The sequence below is a fragment of the Ruditapes philippinarum genome, unplaced genomic scaffold (assembly GCF_026571515.1).
Source record: "Ruditapes philippinarum isolate M1 unplaced genomic scaffold, ASM2657151v2 ctg42_1_1_1_1, whole genome shotgun sequence".
NCBI classification, from domain to species: Eukaryota; Metazoa; Mollusca; class Bivalvia; order Venerida; family Veneridae; genus Ruditapes; species Ruditapes philippinarum.
The window spans coordinates 53,134-76,467 of record NW_026859853.1 but is presented as its reverse complement, the minus strand read 5'-3'; the positions used below and the strand labels follow the sequence as shown (position 1 = coordinate 76,467).

The 23,334-nt window shown below is 32.3% G+C and overlaps 1 protein-coding gene across 1 annotated transcript in view; it reads right to left on the bottom strand.

Annotated features, from left to right (window-relative positions):
* The window catches only part of LOC132758113 (inactive tyrosine-protein kinase transmembrane receptor ROR1-like), a 203,355-nt gene extending 183,191 nt beyond the window's left edge, over window positions 1–20,164 (bottom strand). Inside the window, exon 1 of the mRNA XM_060749620.1 lies at window positions 19,571–20,164. The gene's annotated coding sequence lies outside the window, so the exon portion shown is untranslated. The remainder of the gene's footprint in view (window positions 1–19,570) is intronic.
* Between the last annotated feature and the right edge of the window lie 3,170 nt (window positions 20,165–23,334).

Here is a 23,334-nt window from a genome sequence, read left to right as displayed (position 1 = left end):
TATAATTATGGCTTAAATAAATCAACACCAATGTTGACAGGCAGTTTTCAATCAAACCATACTGTGTTAATGTTAAAATAATCTAGTTTAATTCCTTTTAAAAGAGACAAACTTAATTGGTGATAATTGGGAACTCTATTTTTTCAAACCTTTAAGAACCTTAATATTGTGATAGCTACGATTGTTTTAATATTTTTCCAGAATTATAACTGGAATTTTGAATTTTAAATCACAATTGAACCAGAAATTTGTTCAATGTTACAACTTATAATACATTGTATCATTCTTTCCGTTCATTGGCATATTTCAAATACCCATAGAGTTAACTAATCAGATGTCAGTATTTCAGGATTTCGGCAATTTAGTGACACGAAAAGTCTTCAAACACTTAAGACACAATTATGCAAAATTTCTTAGCAAAAAAACCCAATAAATTGACAATATTGAATTAATGTAGGTTCAATTCTAACTTTAAAATTACCGATACAGAGTAGCAAAAGCTGCACGGGTATGTGATGTTACCATGGAAGTACATTATAATGCACCAAGCTACCATTATTATTATTCTAAATTTACATCAAATTTATACACTAACTCTACTTTCTATACAGCATATAAATCATAGAAAAAATATTCTGAAAGAAATGGATCTTGTATAAATTACATAAATCAGCAAAACTAAATCTGACTGCTATAAAACAGTTGGAAATATCACTTAAAGTTTTTAAGTAATCAAATTGAAAATAATATGAAATTGTATATTTGCATTAAAAAAAAATCCTCCAAACATACCTTATAATTATGATATTATGATACAGTCAAACTTATGGTTTAAACATTTATTCAAGCTCGATTGCAAACAAGTTCTTGCAACTTATGTTAATCACTTTCGAGTCCATATCCTGGAACCAACCAGAACTGGTGTCATTTGAAGAAACATGCTTGTCACCCGATTAGGACTCAAACCCATGATCCTTTGGTTGAGAGGCAGACACCTTAACCACTAAGCCACCGCTGCCCTAAAACTTATGTACTTCATTGTATAAGAAATGTTAAAATTTCATAGAAATTATGTGTGAGTAATGTTTTAGTATTTTATTGTAATTACCGGTATCTAATTAAACTAATCATATCTAAATCTAATCAAAACATGATAATTTTATAATTTTTACTTTGATGCCTGTAAAATCAACCATGAGGAGGTCCAAATCTGAAGTAGGACCACGGCGATCCTCACTGCCGGCGGGAATAAGACTTACATTAAGCCATGGCTAATATCGTAGACCTATTAATTAACTCTTAATTACCACTTAACATTTCTGCCGGTTAATAAAATCATAATCTAAGTAAAGTGTAGTTAAAACATTATTAAAATATATCCGTCAATATGTCTATGTTTTTGATAAATATTTATATACACCTAAATCAATGTTGTTTCTGACAAGATTTATTTATATAATATTCTAAATATAAATCATGTGTTGGTTTAAACCACAGTACAGCAAATCTGTGAAAATATACACAGAAAATAAATTATTAAATAACAGCAGTTTTATTATATGAAAAATCTAAAGACTTGATTATATTTTGTTTGACCCTTTTTTCAGGCCTTATACATGATTTGCCTAAACCCCTAATTTGCTGGCATCAAACATCAGTAGAGCCATGAGGCCGGCCTGTACATCTGTGCAATTTAATTGTTAACGCAGAACTGTGTGTATTTGAGTTTATATTTTGTTTTAGTCATTTTATATTTTAGAAGGATAGTGCAAGATACAGCCCCAATTCAAGAAGCTTCTCCTGGTTCTTTAATGTGCTAAGTGTTTAAGCACTCGTACAAGGGACCTCGATTTAAAGTCCGAAAGACTGATTAGTAATTTTAGTTGTCAAACCCACAATGTTGAGATTACAAGCCTTGCGCTCTTAAACTGACTGAGCTATGCAGACCAAGAACAGTTGCTTGTGAATAAAGTAAACTAATGGATGTTGACCTGACCATGGCCTACCATTGTCTACTTTCCTTACACTGATATACATATATACTTACGGACAGGTAAACATACTGTATAATTTGTAACATTAACAGGAAATTTAACATGACATTATGCAATATATAAGGCAAAAATCCTTGTTTTAAGTTTAAATTCTATATGCATACTTTATGACAAGTTCAGTGACCTGTACTTTAACCTGTATATTACATTTTCAAATACAGAGTAACCTGTACAGAATGGACACCAGGAGGTATCTGTAGTGGAGAGGTGCATCTGTAATAAATTATTCCTAAATGGTAAGAATAAGACACATCTTCACATTGTTCTAGCTAATCTAAGGACATTTTATTTATAATTGTCCGCCGGGGCAGGGTGGGTATGTTATAAGGGATATACTGGTCTCAAGGTCTGAAAGTCCTTGATAATCCCAAGAAATGGGGAAAATACAAGTTTACCAATGACTATTGCATAAGATTTCAAGACAAATCAAAGTTTCTCTATTCCCCACCCCCCTCGGACCCCACCAAAAAAAAAAAAATGAAAAATAAATAAATTAATAAATTATTAACCAAATAAACAGTTGATTTGGTCAGAACTACAGAAGTTATGGCTATATTTGTCTACAAATTTTGTTCCCCACATAATGATAGTGTCTCCATTACAAGAGAGCACAGAGAGAGAGAGAGATAAACAAACATATAATAAAACCTGTACATATAAACATAGGGGCATAATGATGACATATGTAATGAAGTTATAAATTGATAATTGCTGTAAGGGTTATTTAAACTGTCACACAAACTGTTATTTACTGGATCTCTACTTGCCCTATAGTAGCTGAAATGTCAGGAAATAGTATAAAAAACTTTGATCTATGGCCCCCAAATGCTGTATACAGCTGAATATGAGAGGCAAAAAACATTTAACTTTGTGAAATTTGAGCCAACTTGTTCCCTTGATTGTATATACATTTGTATATGTATTTTAAGTAATTTTCTCTTCTTTTTATTTTTATATAGGTTGGGTTTAAGTCCGCACCAACACAGTGGAGGTCATAATTATGGCGATGGTCAAACTTTATTGGTGGAAGAAACCCTCAGGTGCCCCTCCTTGCATTATTACAAGCACAAGCAGGCACCCGAGTAGAACCACCGACATTCCGTAAGCTTCCTCACATGATAGAATCCAAAGTCCCCGGTGGGGTTAGAACCTACAGTAGTGAGGGGGCAAGTGTTTTGAAGTCAATGACCTTAACCACTCAGGCACAAATGCCCATATTTTCTCTTCACTGTGAAATTAAAAGTTCATTCTATAGCTCTGTTTTTTTTGGTTGTTTTTTTTTAAACAAAATATAAACAATTTCCAGTCACATAAATTTTGAATTTCAGCTTACATGCAGTTTTGTTAGGAAGGATATAATACTACTATTTAAGGAGAAATTAAAGTCAGTTTCATTTAAGGAATTTATCTATATTAACTACTACTTACACCAGACAATATATAATGTAGTCCATCATATATTTTATTAGTTTAGACATTTTCATCATAAAACTTAATTGTGAATAAAGCTCATAGTCTGTTTGAACGACTCCTCCTCTCATGTGTCTGCTTCCTGGAACTACAACCAGTATTGCTGTCATATGAGACCGCATGATCATGGACCCCAGTAGCTTGATGCTCAAACCCATATTGCCTGGGTTGATAGTAACCTTAACCCTTAGCAATCACTCCCCGTTCATAAATGCCCTTAAAAGGTTTGTGGAATAAAACTGTTGTAATTAAGGGCTTCTTGAAACTTGTGACTACCAGAAGAAAATTTCTTAAAAATATGAAATTTATTATCATCCACAAAATATTTATTAATTTACTTAGCAGCAAAATAAGTAGCTTATTAAAATCAACAATTTAGAGTGTAGTATTTAATTCATTTAAGAAGTGCATTATCCACAATAAAATGAACTTGAACTCAAATATTAATTGCCTAATTGTCAAACACAGTGAATTTCAAGGTCTACCTATCAAAAAACAAACGACCTTGTTACATTAAAGGAGTGGGTGATAGTTCACCGTTAAGTTTCCTAGATACAGCCATGCTTTATGATGGCAGCCCCTCTGAAATTCCCTGGGGTGGTCTTTACAATCAAGATAGCTGTAACAAGCTCCCCCATTCAACCGGTCCCATACATCTTCATTATACCATACAACCTGCCAATACAACCCTGATTTCATTCTCTCAAAACTCTTCCATAAATCTTTATATGTGAGGTAACAGAGTATATGTAAAAAAAAGATATTTTGATTGTAAACATTTTTGTTAACAAAGTTTTGGAGTACGAATTTAATGCTTATATTCATGCATATGTCATGATTAGGTGAGATAATTAATTACAAATGTCTGCCCAGTCTAGAAAACTACTTTAACTAATTAAAGTTGTCTTATGTGAACACACACAGACCTTCCAAAAGTTCTGCTACAGATATCTATTCAAAACAGGAACAGCACACATAATAGAATAAATAAATTGTCAAATTAATAACTTAAAATGTCATTTAAATAGCGTTTTGGTCATGGGTGATAGAATAACATGCTATATTGATTATATATTTTGAGCCTCTGGCCTTAATCGGGTCCGATTAAAAATCAGACATGAGAGACAACTCATGTCAAAGATTAATTGTTAAATCTCAACTAAGGATTGAACAAGCCACCCCTGGATTATCTGTGTGTTAATCATTCATAAGGTCAAGGTCACTTACAGGACTGAACATTATATCAAGGCACCTCTAAGCTTTAATAAGAGGTCAAGGGTACTCCTGTCATTTATTAAGTCAAGGTTATTAGTAACTTTTAACAAGCCAATAATCAATCATGTCAAGGTCACTTTCAAGATTTAACAAACCAATTATCCATGAGATCATCTAAACAAGCCCATCAACCATCAGGTCAAGGTCACTTCTTAATTTTAACCAGCCAATGATTAATGTCAAGGTCACTCCCAGATTTTAACAAGAGGTCAAGGTCAATATTTTAAAAGTTAAATTATCCATGAGGACAGAATTACTTTCATATTTCATCAATGATTTTACTTCAAAGAAATACTGAGATAGTGAATGATTGTCTATAGTAAAAGCAGAAACAGATTTTTCTCAGAGACAAGTTTGTATTATGACAAAGCCTAGTTTAAGTTAATTTGTCCTCTGCTATAATGGTAAAAAGACAAATGAATGAGATATTTTCCCAGGACATCAAAGAAATTTCACAACAGTCAGACAATTACTTGGGAGGTGATTATCTGTGCTGTAAAATAATTCCAGTGATTCCCAATTATTTCAGCAAGTCTTTTCCATAAATTATGAAATTTGTAGCAGTTATTTATTATTATCACATACATATGATCAATTATATTTCAGGAAATGTAAATATCAAAATATTTCACTAAAAGGTAATTGTGGAACATAACTTGCTAAATTATCAGCTTGTTACTTATAAAATTGGGAGAAATAAAATCGCTAAAGAACGTCATAACCTGCCATATTGAAAATGTTATAAGAATGAAGAAGCATTAAAAACACACTGCTGTTTATCTTGAAATATTGTAAAAAACTAATGGACATACTGAGAAAAAAAGGTGTTCTATTGGTGGTAAAGGTATACTTTGTAACCACCTATAGTTACTTAATGTGATTGTTCAGTAAATTAGTGTTTGTAAATAACCTTTCATAAGTAAAACATAAACAACTATATAGGTACTCTATGGTGATCTGTTAGGGCCATTACCTTTGAATACAGAAAAATACAAAAGTACGAAAATGAAATCATGGAAGTAGGATTACAAAAATGTGAAGGCGAAAACACAATAATTGAAAGTTGATAATTTTAGCATTTTTATCATTGTGTCTACATGATTGTCCTTCCATGTTTTCATCGTTTAAACTTGTAGAGAAATAATTACTAAGGAAGGAGAAAATATGAAAAACACGTCAGGGTGACATTCAATAAACGCATCCCCCCCAACACAAGACCACCAGAAAGGAGCCCAGCAGGACAGGGCAAAAGGCACAAAGCGGAAGGGATGCCATAATAACAAAATTACAATGACGAAAACACGAAAAGTACAGAAACTTGAAGATAAAAATGTAAAACATAAAAGTACAATGACAAAAATGTGAGAAAGACTTAATGACAAAACACAACTATTATCGACTGTTTGCTTTTTCAGAGTTTTTATCATGTCTTCCTACTCTTAATCATTTTCTTGTTTCAGATTACTTCATTCACAAAGGATGGTGCTAATGGAACTCTGAAGAAAAACCTAAAATCACTGTATAAATTTTTTTTTTTTTTGCAGCTTCTAAAATTTACATCACGGCTGAATCAATGTTGTAAATCTTGGCACATATCTTAATTTTCAGCATAATAACTAATTTGTTTCTAATATTACTAATGAAAACCATTAATTGATTATGCTAGCGGAGAAATTATGCAAGAAGAATTACCTACGGGCATTACTCCAATATAGTTGTAAGCTGCTGCAAATATTTTCAAAACATTATAATAATAAATCTTATGCTTCTAATTAATGCTGTGAGATTTCTTCCTTGATGTTCTCTCTATCGAATATTTCTCATCCTTTTTTTTGTCATTCTATTCTTATTTCATCATTTTATATCATTTTTGTTTGTTTGTTTTTGTTGAATGCTGGAGAACTGAAAACTAACTGCTTTTTACACCAGAATAAAATTAGCATGTATATCTGTACGTGCTGTTTGACCAGTGGTCAATTCCGTTGGCTGACTTGCTTCAGTCCTCCTGTGAAAGACTCAAACCTTCACAGCCTGATTTCAACAAACAGCAAGATGGACAACAAACCTTAAGTATTGGACCTGTTACACTTTGACTTTTGCCATATGAGTCAAAACAAAAGACACAGTTAAAATAAACCCTTTAAATTCAGATAGATTGGTCAATGATTTTCAATCCTGCAATCTCTAGTAACTGACTGAAAGGACTTCAAAATATGCTTTTTATTTAAACAATAACAAACTAAATTACCATTGCTAATTTTGAGTTAAAATATTGATGAAATTCTACAATTGCAATCAAACCTTATGTCATCAATGAATTCCAGAAACAGGCAGCAGTTAAGACATAATTAAGCTAGTGTAAGCCCTCATCAAAGAGGAAACTTAATCTTGAAGTCCATTCTTCTATTGACTTGACAGCTAGTTTATCCATTTTAGGTCATTATTCGCTTAAATCATATTGTAATGTCCAATGATAAGCCAGATAAAAATAGTTCTACAAAATCAATTATAACCAACCTGCTAAATTAATGTAAAGGATTTGTTCAGCTTTGATTTTGGAATTTATTCAAAGTATAAGGTGTTTCACTATCAAAATACAAAAACTGAACTACCTTAGGCCTACAGTAATGAGTATGAATGCACTGGCTGGCTTGGCTCTATACTGGTGTTGAATATCAAGTAAAGGCTTAATTAATAACATAAAAAAACAAAATGCAGGCTGAATCTATTCTCATATATGTCCTAAAAAACCTAAAGTTGATGAAATGTTAAAGTGCCCTAAAGATTTTCTGTTGTTGTTATTTTTTCCCTTTTCCCATCAAAAGCCTTGCTTTTGTCATCATGGTGTAATAATATTAAGTTCTCCAGCTGACTAGTTAACCCCTACAGCAGCTTTATATGGAAATACACTTCATTTATGTAAATAAAATAAAGAATTACGATTTAAAAAATGAGTTAATTATACAACAATGTAGAACTGAAATAAAAGCCAATAGTGAATCAACATAACGGAAAAAATCCGAGATGAAAATCTGTAAAAATTAGCTTTGATCCTACATAAATCAATCCAAAAGTTCTCAATTTTATTAATAACGTGTTTTAAAGTGATTACGTGGGTACCATACCGTGCTAAGTTCTGCAACATGTCTTCCATCATAAAAAAAATAACATCTGTATTTTTTCAACTTTTTTTATTTTTATTTTTTAATGAAAAGTTATCATGGTCCCAGATGCCTAGGAATAACATTTCATGAAAATGTTTCATAACAAAATGTCAAAGAGTGCGAAAGAAACATTAAAAATAATAAACGGGACATAATTTTTTGATAAAAGTTACATTAGGCGAGGAATATATTTTTCTATGATGTGGCAGACGTAAATCATCATCAATATACAAACTCACTTGTCAGTCCGTTAAGATATTTTACGGCATACATCTTGGTACGACTTCAAACTCGCCCTCTGGTGGGAAAGTATAAATTCCGACTATTCCACTGTACTTTGCCTAATTCCTCTAGGATTAGTTTAACGACTAGTAAATAAAATAAATGCTATATACAAGTAACTTTTTATTTATGTCCTTACCTTTGACATAAATCATAAAGTAACAAGGTCTTCTGTCAGAAGGAAACAATCAGAAAGTAACTCAGGTCTACTGTCAAAATGAAACAACCCATTCTGTATTATTTTCCATAATTTGTCCAAAAAAAATAGCCATTTTATATTATACACATTGTAATGACATATATAATTATATAAAATTGAAATAAAGACTTATTAAGAACATTACTCATTTACATTTTCAGAAAAACTTTTTTTCTAATTCATATGGCTAATTTACCATTTCGAAAAATTAACTATAAATTATATTGCTTTTCTTAACAATCAATGTATTGCAATATGGTTGACTGTCAACACAGGTGTGACAGTACTTCTGCCATGCTACATTGATTCATTTCAGAAGCAAAATTGTTTAATCAACATGAGCCATGTAATATGAGAATGGAACTTTAGTTTAACATAACATCAAATACAATAAAGGCTAGTGATAATCAAGTAAAATAACGATTCACATTTTGCTTAATTATCTCCCTTTATAACATTCATCAGAGATTCATATAAACATTAAGTAATGCATAATTCATAATACTAAATTAGAATTTAATTCTGTTTTTCAATTGGAAATAATAAAAAAATCCAACATTAAGGCTTTATAAATCATTTATCAAAATATGTTCACATTTCTAATTATCATCATGAAAATCTAGCAACAAAGTTAAATATTTTCAATTTATCATTAACTTGCATTTAACAGTCGTCAATGATATCATAAAAATAATAATTTTAACTTCAATTAAAACACCATTCTCATAAAACTGAGCTCCTGACAATTTTACCCTTGTCATTAACTGCCTACTTTTTATTTTAAAATCTTTTAAAAGTTTCAAATTTCACATTCATAGTTAAATATGATAATCACGATAACAATATTTGCAGCTACTTAGTCGACGATATCCCCCTTAATTTAATAGCATATCAAAGATTGTTTGACAGACATCCGTTTAATATTTCATTAACGTAGCTAAAATTAGCATAAAATCCCAGCGCATTTATCTTTTCCTCAGGACTATCTGGCAAATAATGCCATAAACTGTTTTGTGTTGTAAATAAAATATTCGGCCAATTTTATGGCAATATCATCTTCTTTGGAGAGCGAACTTTTCCTTGATCATGTTTTCTATGGTCATAAACCACGCAGATTTTATTAATTCACAGGATCAAAACACTTTTTGGCCAACCTTGCGAGTAACTGCTTCTTAACTGCTTCTTCGGACATCTTTAATGGTTGTTATATTTTAGGTATGTTAACATTTTAAGCTTGAAATTGTTTGAAGTGAACCGAACGGATGATTATTATTTATATCAACTCACGCGCAGTATGTCCCTCATGAAGCAGGACGTCACTGGACTTGCCCTGCTTTGCAAGTATCACTTTAAACTATTAGTCTGTTGACCACAACAGATTTTACCTATGCAACCAGTGCAGATCAAGATAAACCTGATTATCGGTCCTGTTTGATCATTGTTTGCACTGATCCCTATTCAGTCCAATAAAAGAAAGTGTGAGGAAGGAAAAACCAAAAACAATTTGCTTCAAATGAAAATTTTCAAGTAGGTTCGAAATAACCAAAATGCCATAAAAGAAAAAGTCAAAATACTGTACATGTTTCAATTAGAGTTGGTGTCATGTACATTACACACCTGAGTTCTTTAATAACTAATGGTACAACTACTGGTGAAATTAACATACCTTTAATTAATATACATATATGTAACAAATTTGCATACAAATTAATAATTTCACAGAAAAAAGAAGGGCAAAATTCAGGACCAATTACTTGGTTTTTCAGCGTATCAAAGCCTCAAAGGTAAAAAAAAAATATTGATTTTAACACATCTAGATATATTTCTCAACCTTGATCAAGTTGCATATACCAAGAGATAAGCCATCTGATCAAGATTTGTACTGTTTGCTACTTAATCAGTATATATTTCAATTTTTTTTAAAATTGATGTCTGTTATTATTATCTAGGCAGTTTGGCCCAATGGCTAATGCCTCAGACTAGTAATGTAATGACGGCTGGCCATGTTGGTTCAAACCCCAATCAGAGGCAAGCCATTGTTTTCATGAGCAAGAAGCTTTACAATCTTAGTACTGGTTGGTTCCAGGAACAGGATTCGTGAGTGTTTCAATAAGCTTATAGCTTCCAACACAATCAAACCATGAATAAGTATAGTGTAAACTATAGACTGACAAGTCTACATGTATTGAAGATATTAAGCTCGGTTAGGATTAAATCACAAGGATCAAAAAAAATAACTGTCAATGTTGCATGTCGATTTCCCAACATTTCTGGAAGAGCAACAAGCCAACAGCATAGAGAAGCAAAAAAAACAAGAAAAAACACATACAATTGAAGGCCAAAACTTCTTACATAAAATTAATATTACACCCCCACCCTAATAAAGAAGCTTATGAATTCTTCACTTGAAGATAATAAATCAAATTAAGTTTTTAACACTTAACATGCTCGGAATCAAAAAGCTATGCAAAGCGAGAATTATAGCCTTCTGAAAAAGATAATCAGTTAATATAAATGAATTAAATATCAGCACATTAAAGACGCCAGATCTGTGAAAAAGAATCTTTGAAAACACTGAAAATTCTTACAAAAAAACACTGTAAATTCCCCGCCTAAATAATCATGTAGCACAAGCTACTGTCTAATGAGCCTATTAGAGTATTAGAGTTGGTGGAAAAGCAGACAACTGAGTATAGAAGCTAATCACGTTTTCACCACCCTGCCACTCCGAAACAAAAACAGGATAGTTGAAAGACAGATGCAAACAAAAACATACAATGTTCACAAAAGATGAGGAGCTTTATAGTAACGCAGTATTATCTGAACTAGAATTCTTCTTCTTGTCAAAACATACCTAGAATTATATGTGAGATGTAGATACTTAGTGTGAAATAAGGCAAAGAATAAAGTATTTATCAATCATATGTTAGGAGATAGTTAAATACTTGACAATAAATTACCAAGGAGTAATTTATACCATTATATCATCTCCCCACTTTTTGAGTGGGTGCATAAAAAAAGACAAAGAGTATCCTGGTAAACTGGCATCTCAGGCAATGTGACAACAGGGCTTTAATTTCCTTGATAAACGCTAATTTGACATTCATCAAAATTTTGATTACCAGGTATAAAATTTGGCATTCCTTTGCAGTTATTATCAGACTTTGACATACATGTATTCTTTTTAAAGCCTTGTATACCTCAGCCTAAGTATTCAAAACTCTAATTCCCTCTAACTTATAATGACAAACATGTAGAATGTGCAAAATTTTGATTACCAGTACTCCAAAACTTTGGCAAACTAACATATTCTGCATTAAATTAATACGGAATCTAAAGTTAGGTACATGTATATATTCATAACCTTAATTAACCTGAATCTACTATTACAAAGAACAATGTAGATTATGCTACTGAAGCTAGTGTGCCTCCAATAAAGTATTTCTTTGATGTAAGGCATTGATCTGTGGCTAGGAGGGGGGTGGAACAATATGGCAAAGTGATATGTCATTCATCACAGGAAGCCAAAACAAACAATGCTATAACCATTACATAGCTCAAACCGGAGGTGATTAGCCTGTACCACCAGTATAGAGCCAGGCAAGTCTACACACCCATGCAGTCTGACCAAACCCTAAATTACTGGTGCCTCAATTTTTGAACTTTGTTATTCAAATCCCAACAGACTGTTCCAAATTCAAACTGGGCAAATCCATTACACAATTTCAGCAAATTCAGGGTTAATATCCATCAAAATAATGAAACCAGTCTATAAGAACTTTGTTATTGAAATTCCTTAAAAATTAGAATGGAATGTTCCAAATTCAAACTGGGCAAATCCATTATACTGATCAGGTTAATTTAGCCATCAAAACAAAGCAACCAGTCTGTAAGATAGAGTAAGATAATCAGCTCCTGGGAAAATAGTAAATGGGGTAATTAGGTAATCTGATTGTGAATTCTTACCTCAAAATTAGTAGCAGCAGATAAGTCAAGTCAATGTAGACGAAAAACAAAAACAAGACTGAAGCAAAGGCATCCCAATTACAGTACCATTGTAAGATTTTTACTAAGTTTAGTAACAGCAAAACATTTTAGACTTATTTACAATAAAAATAAAAAACAGTGTTCAACCTTTCCTTAAAGTACAAATTATTGAAAAGTCAATAAAAGAATATAATATTCCTAAGAATGCAGTAATTTACATCTTCGTAGGAATGTTGCACTTTCTTGTATAGAAACTACTTTCCACACACATAATAACCCTAAAGTACAATCTATTCTCAGCTATATCTAAGTAAATGTCTGCATGTCAAAGAAATTAAATCTGATAGCGATCTTTTAAAAGCTTGAACATTAAAATGTGTTGTACTAGACAGGAACAAACTCAGTAACTTCTGCTGATGTTAGTGTAACATTATGATTCTCTATAAAATAGAGAAGAAATAATGAAATCCCACAAGATCATGAATGTGTTGTACTAGACAGGAACAAACTCAGTAACTTCTGCTGATGTTAGTGTAACATTATGATTCTCTATAAAATAGAGAAGAAATAATGAAATCCCACAAGATCATGCCTAAAATGACGGAATTAAAAATGTTGCAGTCTCAGTTTGATAAAGCCTGTAAACAAAAATGAATACTTCACTTGTGAAAACCCAATTATCTTGAAGCCATATATTATTTAGTGATTAAGGTGTCTGCATCTCATCCCTGGTATTGTAGGTTCAAGCCCTACTAAGTCCCAACCATGTTACCTAATTGGACACCAGTATGTACTGGTTAACTCCTGGACACCAGTTACTGGTTAAATCCAGGAGGCCAGTACTGGTTAAATCCTGGACACCAGTTACTGGTTAACTCCTGGACACCAGTACTGGTTAAATCCAGGACACCAGTACTGGTTAAATCCAGGACACAAGTACTGGTTCAATCCAGGACACCAGTACTAGTTATATCCAGGACACCAGTACTGGTTCAATCCAGGACACCAGTACTGGTTATATCCAGGACACCAGTACTGGTTAAATCCAGGACACCAGTACTGGTTAAATCCAGGACACAAGTACTGGTTCAATCCAGGACACCAGTACTGGTTAAATCCTGGACACCAGTACTGGTTAAATCCTGGACACCAGTACTGGTTAACTCCTGGACACCAGTTACTGGTTAACTCCTGGACATCTGAGTCTCGGTTAACTTCCAGGTAACAACTATAGCAGCTGTTACAAGGCCTGACAACTGTTGATAAACCCTACATCTAACATACTGTATAAGCTCTCACTGTATATATTCTAAATTTGATCCATTTCACCAAAATATTCTTCTATCTCTCTTAACCAAATATTCCATTAGTTCACAATAATTTATCTTTTCATTGAGTTATTCACTTTCATAACCTCTGAAAATTTCAGTTTATAAACACTCCTCCTTATTTCAAGTCAAACTTTACAATTCACTTATCTACATTCCAACCTTGATTTTGTATATAAACAATATTTTTCAAACATGATTAATATATCTCCCAAAATTCCTCACTTTTGTTTTACAAAATTTCTTATATATCGAAGTTTCTTATATATCCTAGTCTACAGCGTAAATATTTTGCCTCAAATAATCAGGTCATACATCTGAATTATATTGGTTTTGTTTATTGAAGCCATCAAACTGACCTGCTTCCTCTTGCTCATAAAACATATGTTTACCCTCATCAAATCTTATATTACACCTTAATGTATACAAAGACCAATAAAATACATTACCCTCCAGTTTTTTTTCTTTATTCTTGTTGTCTGAAAGACTAGACATATATCCTGGGAATGATAAACTGATTCTAACTTAATGGACAATAACAATTATCTTAGCTATTATTGTTACTGGTCAAAATAAGACAAAACATTTGAAACCACAGATCTTTCACACCAGTCTTAGTCTTCATGAAGATATTTCTCTTTAATCATTTACATATAGTTTTATTTGACTAAGATTTGTCCGGTATTTCATATGGAATTGTCTGTTGCCAGTCTCAGGCATTGCAAGATAAAATAGAGAAAATAGAATCCCCAAAGAATGCCCTAAACATCAAAATTAAAATGTTCATGGACAGTACTGGAAAGTGCAAGTTACCATCCACGCCCCCTAGCACCGGCATCTGCAAATGTGTTCATATGTCGGTTATCATATGGAACTTTCAATGCTACACTTAAAACCAAACATAATTTTACAGTATGGACATTCCAGCTAACAAAGCTCAGTAACCATGGAAGACCGCTATGAACACTTTTCTAACACTGCAAATAATTTTGTAAGTTACAACAACATTTTTGTAAACAGAAGACAAAATGGCACTTTAGCTAACTTAAATTAAGGAAAAACTTAACTCAAACCATCAACCATAGAGACTTTTTAAAAAAAACAACAAAAAAAACCACTTATTTTGGATGAAACTTCTCAAAATATACCTGCTGCCTGATGAAATTAGGGGTTCTATAACCTGACAACCCCAGACAACTAAAAATCGTTCTGTACTGTAAAATATAGACTCATACAACATCTTGTTAATTATTGTAGCTGGCAAAAACCAAAAAATAATTTGTTGCATGTAATTAAATGTATTATGTTTAATATCCATTTAATACAGTGTAATTTGGCTAGAATCATTGTGTAAAGAGGTTTTGCATTATAGAAGTTAATTCACAAGTTTCTCATGGTAAAGCAGGCATATGGTCCAGCAATAATACCAGCAATATTGTCTGTCTACAAATTAGTCCAGGGATACAGATTACCAGGGAAACGAGCCTGCAACATTTTAAATTTTTGCCAGTTTTTTTGCCATCCCTTTTTCACTATTTATTGTCACATCAGCATTGTATGTGCTGTGTGGAAGCCGTAAAAAGTCGCCCCTTACATTCAATCAAAGATATTATATTTTTTATTCGTAAAGATGTTTATCATGACATTATTATGTGTTTGTCGTATTTTCAGTTCATTCTATTTGACCATTTTTTTAGTTTGGTGGTTTCAGTATTCCTAATTGAATTCTGCGTAATTGCTACAATTTTGCCATTTTTGGCATTATTTTGGGATTTCTTTTTCCGCTATATCTAACTAAAAATCTTTCAAATGCCATAGGCTTAATTTAAATCAAGTCCCGCATATTGGGCTCTTTTGACCTATATTGTTAAGGAACAAGTTCTGAACTACTATAATATTGGTGTGAAACATAAAATTATTAAAATTCTTCTCATGACTACGCTACATCAATAAATTTTGTCTTCTGAAGAAACACAAAGATACCCTTTTCTTCCATTGACAAAAAATGCTCATTTTTTAATCTTAAACAAACAAATAAAATACTCCAGGGCCCAAAGTTTAAAGAACTTTTCTAAGCTGTTAAACTCAGATCTCAGGAATTTAATAGGTCAGAAACCAGCACAGAATGTTTATTGACCAATGAAAATACTGAGAACCGAGATGGAACTCAGAAAGAAGTTTGGCCAGATGTTTTATCAAATTCAGAATGATGATTTTTTTCTTAATTTTTTTTTTTGATAATATACAGGATATGTTCAGAGATCATCGCTCTCACTTGCAAATATTTCTTTCCATATTTTTAACCAGTATTTGTTGTATATCTGTTCCTATCTCTGCCTTGTAAAAATGTTAACATCAACTGTGAACTTACTCCCACTGCAGTTCCCAGAACATTATTAATGAGATCATGTACATATGAGCACAAGTGCATCATTAGCAATAATTAGATTGTAGGAGTAACCTTGGATGGCATGGTATGGTTAGTAGTCTTTCAAATCACATGGCATAGTTACCAGCCTTCAACAAATTTTCTTAAACCGAGACTGCTTACAATCAATGTTAAAGGGGGGTTTCTCTGGCCAAGTGGTAATGGTCACTTTCTAGCCCCTCACAGCTGTGAGTTTGAGTCTCTCAGACTGTTTGTGCGGGAACTATCCGGCTAGCTTACAGAAGGTTAGTGGATCTACTTAGGTGCCTGCTTAGGACTTAGAGGTTCCTCTACCATTGAAGTTGAAAAGTTGACATATGACCTGTAAAATGTTGGTGTGACCTAAAACCTAAGAAATCAATCAATCCAAAGAACATTAAGCTTCAGCAAAAAACCTGTCATACCAAATCTAGCGGAAAAAAACTACATGTATTTCTTTTTTATAACATAAAATTCATACAGAGACTTCCCCAAGTTACACAAATTTGAAGTACCGGTACTTGTAATGACATTTAAAATAAAAGAGAAACAAATCGACTACAAACTTGCAGCAATTCCCAAGAAATTGTTATCAATTAGGCTTCGGAAGAAAAAAAGACGATGGTCTTTAGTTCCCCTGAATTATTGTAGAATTATTGTCATTACATCAGAAATGTTTTCATTGTAATTGATATTGGCTGTAGTTTGGCTGAGAGCAATATTTCTCATGTATTTGTGTCATAATGCACTGGGAAGAGATATTTTTGCTGTGGCATTGATAAGGAGCTGCAACTTTTGATCACTTTTCAAGATTTAGGGGTCCGTGACCTTGTCTGGAAGTTGTGAAATCTGAGAAAATGGTATGGTAGAGATATTCCCACTGTATGGAATGGTGTTTTGAAAAAAAACAAAAAAAAACAGATATGCAATATGGGAGAGAATGTGGTTTTAGAAATTTTATCTGTTAAAAAAATGTTTCCATGTTGGTTTCGAGAAATTTGTTTATCATAAACAAGAGGAAAATTCATATCTGAAAGTGATAACATTAAAATTTATAGCATTTATAATCTAGAATAGTTTGCCAATTTGTTAAATACTGGCGTGAATTATGAAGCTGTTTAGAGATAAAGACATTCCAAATGAAACTGACAGTTGTCACACAGAAATTTTCAATTTAATAGCCGAACCGTGGACCGAACATGAACATTTGAGCTTCTGTATTCTTTCCTTCTTGTTCCGCAGAATTTACAACAAGTGATTGCAATGAACACTGAACACTGAATGTTATTGTAAATAAAACTGCTACTGTGTACAATAATATGACCAACAAACATCTCCGGGTGAGACCTCCCTATCTGAAGTCATGATCCCACAATATAACTGTCACATTTTATTCACATTTCTCGGAGGATGGTAGCCCATATATCAGCTTAAGTCTTCTTGTATTTCACTCTCAGAATGTGCTTTCAGATATAACCATCATGGTCTATTAATAAGATGGTGGTATGACCCTAAATGTGACCCCTTCACATGGTGCCTTATCATTAACTATCACAGACATTTTGAAATTTTATCGTCTTTCTAACAAGCTAGGGGGAGCCACCATAGATAACTCCGATAGCCCCATAGCCCCGGCCAGGTTAAGTTTCATGTAATCTTTGACACATTTAATTTTCTAACTTTGATTTGCAGGGAAACAGAAATAATAGGGCAGATTCCATATCAAAACACTACTGATTATAATTCATTTTTCATGTTGTCCGTGACTTTATGATTTGTATCTGCAGGAAATGATAAATTACTGTTTATGTTATGAAAGTGAAGGCTTCAGGGTTTTTTTAGCTAAAATTTCTCCTGATTATGCAAAAGATACTCAAGATAAAATTCGATGTTGAAATCTTACAATAAAACTATTGTAAGCAAATGTAAAATACCAAAATAAATACATCCAGACAAGTTGATAAGAACTACTTGAAATAGGATCATAAAATCTTTGATACTTTTGTACAAAATAAAGTTATTGCATTTTTTCCACTTAACGTCGAATCAAATTACACTTTGAAAGTAATCGTGTTATATGAATTTTAAACAAACATCGCATGAAAATTTAAATTTAGAACATTAAATAATTTTAAAAATTCAGCAAACCAGTCTGTTTGTTGGAATGGTTATATATTTATTATTAAGCAATTCCAAGAGAATGGTGTATCTTGGAAGAAATATATCTTAAGATGCTATTATTTCAAACATTTAGCCCTCACATTATGTAAATTATTGTCAGCACGAAAAAACGAATATTCAAGCTTGAACTATTTACCCGGTACAGGGGACGGCCTGCATAAAAAATCGAGGTATGCTCTTATCTGATAATGAAAGTACTGGCGGCAAATATTTTCCCCTTTCTCTCCCCGAAAAACAAAGGATTCCTTCGTACTAAACCATTTACATATTTTTGAAGTTAATGATGCATTCATACACAAAACGTATGGGGGCCGATGTCAATTTTTGTTTTATGGGAAAATGAAAGTTAACATGGAATTTTAACACATCGTTATAGACACATGGTATCAAGGTAATATTTCTGCAATAATTCATCCCCTACCTCATGAAAAACACTCACTAAAACAAAACCTTACAGTTGTTTCTTAATGTTAATTTACATAATAAAAATAACTTAACATTTTCATGAATATAAAATTTTACAAATTTTGAATAATTATCTAAGTTATTGTACTAGGAGGATATAATTTATGTTAATTAAATTTTGTTTATATATAAATATTGATGCTAAGTTGTATGCATTTTTATATATAATGAGTAAATGATGAAAAAAATTTGGAAGAAAATTATATAAGTTAGCATTAGATGTGTTTTATTTAATTTATTCAATTTTATTCAATTTATTCAATTTAAGTAATTACAGAAACTCTCAGTGTTATTATTACAGAAGTGCTTTATGTTTCACATATTAAGGGAACACATAAAAATAATGTCTATTCCTCCCTTTAACCATAAAAACTGATATTATAACTAAAGCATAGTATACAATGCTATTATTCTTAAAGAAATTTACAATATTTTTTACATTAATGATTATTAAACAAGTCTTCTCTCATCTTATGGCAAAAACATACACACTTTATTCATTATTCTACCATAAAAATAACATTCCAATTTTGCAAATGTCACACAAATTTACATTATTTTCTAATCAAGTTCTAAATCAATTACGTTATTCTGACTCAGGTATTATAAACGTGTCTCGCCTTCGCCAAACACACGCTAGTATTCTATCCAATGATGTACTGTATCAGAAATAAAAGTCATCCATGATAACAAAGAGACTGAATGAAAAATTATATTCAATAAAAACCGACATTTGACGGAATAAAAAAAGGACGCACCTGACTGATTCTAAGCTCTGATAGATCGATACTCAACTTTCTCTTTATTCAATTAACTTCCCAATCAATGACACAGAGCAAAATATATCATGAAGTTCTTTTTTTCGAAATTTAGTTAATGTTTCAAAACTTAGAATAACTTTGGATATATATCAACCAAAGTTAGAAACTCAGTCACTGTACTCAAATATCCTCTTTTTAACACATTCATACTCTATATTCCAATATATAAATTTATTCTTTCCTTCTCAAACTTGTTTAAAGTATCACAAACTTTCTCCATAGAATATTCTGTAAACAAACAAAACTTGTAAAATCTGAATTTCAATATCCACACAGGGAGAAAAAGAATATGTTATTTCTCCCTCGGCTTTTAATTTACACCTTCTTGATTACATCAGTAACAACTCAATTTCTTCCCTCTCTCCTTGATGTTACCTGAAGTCTTACAAGAAACAAGTTATGATTTGTTTGCTTGATCTGCATCAATTAACTTAATTAAAACACTCATGAGAAATCTTAGACTGGGCGCTCTTCCTCCTAGAAGAGTTAACTCACAACTAATGAACATGTGCTTCACCAGACTGGTTCTCAGTCTTTCCAATAAAGTACTCACTCTTTTCTAACACCAGCTGGAGGCTCCGAAACAACAAGATTTTCATTGTACTGTTTAGTGAACAAATCGCAACTTTGCTAACAGCTAGAAAAATAAAAGAATTTCGCTAGAACGCGAGTTTATGACAGAAAAATCTATAAACAAAATTAAACTGTAATTTATATCATGGCTTACAAAAACCAGTAAAATAAGAAAGAAAATATTCATGGATTCCATGATAATGATTGACCTGAGCTTGATGGTTGTAGATGAGAAAATTATTAACTTTTCAAGTATTATAATCATAAAGGTTAATTTATTGGCAGTTATATGGGTAATCAAACTGGGCACTTGAGATTTCATATTTTTGGGTTAAGGTCACACTGACATCTTTAACTCATTTTACAAATTCTGATAAAAACATAAAATTTTTAATCATCTAAGGTTTCAGTCTAAATCAAATTTTGGTATAGATTGAATTAAAAAATAGATTTAATTATTCTATGTTTGTACATGTAACTTGCAAGTTTGTTAATAATAATTTCATTTTTTTTTAGCGTTACATAATCAAAGCACTGTAAGTACTGATGAAAGGCCATTTCCTAATTTTATAAGAGTACCTAATGATATTTCTCACTATTACTTAACCTAAACAATATATGTCACAATTTTTTGTTTTTGCAGGAGTAAAGTAAGCAGCCCCATGTGATGAAATATTCAAGGCATGAATGCAAGCTGTGCTTAAAATGTTTTAAGTAACTTACCAGCAGTTAACCTATGAGGGTACCTAATCACTTTTGAAAGTCAATGAAGTGCATTTAAATTAGGGGGAAATGTTACAGACCCTTTTAGTGACAAGATGATGATGAGTAACAGATGAAATGCTTTCAAATTATTAAACTCCATCCCCACAACTACCCCTTGACAGAATGTCATGACTTTTCTCCTACAATCATAAAATTTATTACAGTTTTCTTGTCCCAGACTGCCTAAATAATGACAGTCACAAAGGTCAAAGGTCAATGTCCTCAGTTCAAGTACTAACTCTTGAAGTTAGTTAGTAGACAAGTACTGTAAATTATTTTTAATTCAAATATTGTACTCCATGAGGGAATCAATTAAAGGTTTCTAGTGGGATTAAATTACATAAACACTCTCATTCTTACATGAAAATATTATTATTATTTACATTAAATTTTCCTTTTTGTCATTTCATAACTTTACCATTTTATGCCTTTAGTGACTGATGGGTTACCAATATCTTGACATATCAATATCATTTAGAAGAAAACACAACTGGAAGCCCAGAAAGTTACAAAATAATGTTTAATGAACCCTGGACAACAGAAGATTAGGAAACAAGAGGGCCATGATGGCCCTAAGGTCGCTCACCTGTGTATAGGCCAGTTTAAACCCAAGGGCTTTTATTTGAACAAACTTGGTAGACACCAATAAGAAGATGTTTCATGCTAAACATCTAAGCTCTAGCTCATTGGGTTTTTTAAAAGAATTTTTTTTTAAAGTTTTTACTATACACATATAGTTAAAAACAATGACACCCCCCTGGGGCGGGGCCAGTTTTGACCCCAGGGCTTTTATTTGAACAAAATTTGTAGACACTTACTAGAAGATGTTTCATGCTTAATATCTAAACTCTAGCTATTTGGGTTTTTTCAAAGAAGATTTTAAGTTTTTGCTATACACATATAAGGAAAATCAATGACACCCAGGGCGGGGCCAATTTTGACCCCAGGGCTTTAATTTGAACAAACTTTGTAGACACACACTAGAAGATGTTTCATGCTTATTATCTAAACCCTAGCTATTTGGGTTTTTTCACAAATGATTTTTTAAGTTTTTGATATACACATATAAGGAAAATCAATGACCCCTGGGGCGGGCCAATTTTGACCCCAGGGCTTTTATTTGAACAAACTTGGTAGACACCCATTAGAACATGTTTCATGCTAAATATCTTAGCTCTAGCTCCATGAGTTCTTTAAAAGAAGATTTTTAAATTTTTACTATATGCATATAGGGAAAATCAATGACCCCCTGGGGCGGGGCCAATTTTGACCCCAGGGCTTTTATTTGAACAAACTTGGTAGACACTCATTAAAGATCTTTCATGCTAAATATCTTAGCTCTAGCTCTTTGGGTTCTTTAAAAGAAGATTTTTTAAATTTTTACTGTATGCATATAGGGAAAATCAATGACACCCTGGGGCGGGGCCAATTTTGACCCCAGGGCTTTTATTTGAACAATCTTGGTAGACACTCACTAGAAGATGTTTCATGCCAAATATCTAAGCCATAGCTCTTTGAGTTCTTTAAAAGAAGATTTTTTAAGTTTTTACTATATGCATATAGGGAAAATCAATGACCCCCTGGGGCGGGGCTAATTTTGACCCCAGGGCTTTTATTTGAACAAACTTGGTAGACACTCATTAGAAGATGTTTCATGCTAAATATCTTAGCTCTAGCTCTTTGGGTTCTTTAAAAGAAGATTTTTTAAGTTTTTACTATATGCATATAGGGAAAATCAATGACCCCCTGGGGCGGGGCCAATTTTGACCCCAGGGCTTTTATTTGAACAATCTTGGTAGACAGTCACTAGAAGATGTTTCATGCCAAATATCTAAGCTCTAGCTCTTTGGGTTTTTTAAAAGAAGATATTTAAAGTTTTTTTCTTTCGGTTGCCATGGCAACCAGAGTTCTGCATGGAATTAAATTCTTTGAACAATTTTTAAAGGTGACCACCAAAGGAACATTCCTGTGAAGTTTGGATGAAATTGGCTCAGTGGTTTATGAGGAGATGTCATTTAAAGTAAAAGTTAACGGACGGACGCCGGACGAAAAGCGATCACAAAAGCTCACCCGGTCACTTTGTGACAGGTGAGCTAAAAATAAGCAGCAATTTTTAAGTATATTTCTTACTGCATAATTCATATGCAATGGTTATTGCACAGAAAGGGGTATGTTGTATTTCTTGTTGATCCTCCAGTTCAGTACTAAGATTTTATAACTGCCTGGTTTTGCACAGCCAGAATTGTTCCGACATGAATTCCACGTGTTTCATGGTGTCTACATGCCATGGATTTAATATGCCATATACTATTGACTATAAATTTAATTGTTTACTTTAAAATTTAGTCTTCAACAAGGGCATC